Source organism: Lathyrus oleraceus, chromosome 5 (genome assembly GCF_024323335.1).
Source record: "Lathyrus oleraceus cultivar Zhongwan6 chromosome 5, CAAS_Psat_ZW6_1.0, whole genome shotgun sequence".
NCBI classification, from domain to species: Eukaryota; Viridiplantae; Streptophyta; class Magnoliopsida; order Fabales; family Fabaceae; genus Lathyrus; species Lathyrus oleraceus.
Genome location: NC_066583.1, coordinates 427,753,382 through 427,755,582, shown reverse-complemented (window position 1 = coordinate 427,755,582; position 2,201 = coordinate 427,753,382). Strand labels below are relative to the sequence as shown.

The 2,201-nt window shown below is 42.0% G+C and overlaps 1 pseudogene; it reads left to right on the top strand.

Moving 5' to 3' along the window:
* The first annotated feature begins 1,075 nt into the window (after positions 1–1,075).
* Positions 1,076–1,894, top strand: LOC127081492 (mitochondrial outer membrane protein porin 2-like; annotated as a pseudogene).
* Positions 1,895–2,201: the final 307 nt, after the last annotated feature.

Below are 2,201 nucleotides of genomic sequence, written 5' to 3'. Positions count from 1 at the left end.
TTTCTAAATGATTTAAAAGTTTGTTGTTTTTCTTTTTTTTTTTTAAATAAATAAAAAGGAAAGAAAGTGGGAAAAACAGGAAACCAATACCCAGAAGTCCTTCATCGTCTTCACTCACGTAATCTCGTCCTCTCCCTCTCAAACGCTCGCCTCAATCTTACTCACACGCCTCTCAGGTCTCACGTCTCTCCTTCTCAAGCGCACACCATTCCGTTCCCAATCGCTCACATCTCACTCAATCTCTCTGAAACATGCAAGAATCCATGGCTAAAAAAAAAAGGGGCTCACCTTCGGTGGTGACGACGGTGACGATGAAGCCTAAACCTCACTCACTCTTTCGCCTCTCTAATCCGGTTTGTTTTGATTGTGGGTTGGGGTTTTTGTTTCTCCGATTTCGTCCGCCTCTCTATTAGGGTTTCGTTTTTGACCTTTTTCTCCGCCTCTCAATCGCCTCCTTTCTTTCCTATTTATCCTTTGCAGATTAGGGTTTGGGATTTGGTCTATGGAGATCAAAAGGGGTCTCTGCCAAAACACTTTTTGTGCTCAGTATCGGATTGGTCCCTTTGATGTTTGGATTTGGAACAGGTAATCTGAGCTCAAACTTTCTCTTTGAATTTTGTCTCTATTCCAATTTGGGAATTTTCTTAAAATTTAACTGCTTTGCTATTTTGCTTTTACTGCAGTGAATTCGGAGTATTGGTTTGATGATGCCGGCTGGAATGCGCTACCCTCACATGGCTTGTGTAGCTCTGAATCCTCTTATATTTCCAACTAATTCTGCACCCCTCAGCATCAGTTTTAGCTCCTTTTCGGTTACATATGGATCACGCAAACCGAGCCACCTCTGTGGCATTGTGAACCGCAACGTTTTTGGAGTGATTTTAGTGAGAAGCAAAATGGCAACAGTCATCACTCCTGTTGCTGCACTAACACCAGCTCCACCAAATGCTGCAGTTGTTTTCACAGAAAAGCACACGATTGCATCAGAATGGTGCCAAAGTTGCTTCAAGATTGCATCATAAATCGCAAATTTGTTCTGGTTTGGTGTGTTTTCTTGCAGGTCACAGGTCGTCATTGGACATGGTTGCTGGTGTGTTGATTGCAGCAAGATTATTAGAACAAACTCTAAGAGACTCCTCCAAAATATTTAGCATCTTGGTCATAGTCAAAATCGTACTCTCACACCAAACTTCCTAACAACATCATCAACAATGTCTTCCAAATGCCCCAGTATCTTCTCCGACATCGGAATATTATCCAGAGATATCCTTACCAAAGATTACAACTCCGATCAACGGTTCACAATATCCTCCTCCACCAACTCCGGCATCGATTTGCATTCAACGTTATTGAAGAGTAGAGGACCTTCCTCCGGTGATGTTGCTGCTCAAATTAACCACAAAAAGAATACTCTTCTTTTCAAAGTTGATACCGAATCAAGTGTGTTGACAACATTTACTCTCACAGATTTGTGTCTTCTGCGAAAGTCGTTGCTTCTATTCGATTACCTGATTACAAATCCGGAAAGATTGAGGTTCAATATCTTCATGATCATGCTGGTTTTACTACTTCTGTTGTTTTAAATTGCAACCCTGCTATTGATTTTTCTGCGACAATTGGTACTCCTGGGATTGCATTTGGCGCGGAAACTAGCCACTCCACAAGTGTTGGGAAGCTTACAAAGTATAATGCTGGATTGTGTTTGAAGATGCCGAGTTCGCATGCTTCCACCCAATTTTCCGGAAGATTCAAAGACGGTGTTGATTGCTCAGTTAAGGATGCTTCGCAAGGTTTTGCCCGTTGACTCTTCCCGGTACTTTCATTATAATAGTAAAATGCACCACTCCCCGGATCTTTTGCTTCCACCTTCATGACAAACCATCCTGGAGGTAAGTTTTCATTTCCCCTAAGTTCAGCTGAAGTACCTTTAATATCTTTGGTATGTATATCATCTTTAAGAACACCCCGAGCTCTTAACTTCTGCTTGAGGAACTCGGGCAATTCTTTACCTGCAGATGTTTGCTCTGAATATCTATCAAATTTAGATTCGGGCAGACTGAATGCGCTGTTGTCAGGGTCAGTGTTAAGCTTGGGAATATCATTATAGGCACCTCCACCAGGTACACAATATCCATTGCCTATTTCTGTGTTGACTTGTGGAAGTGCAGGTTTTCCACGCTTAAGAGCGATTTCAGACCTAT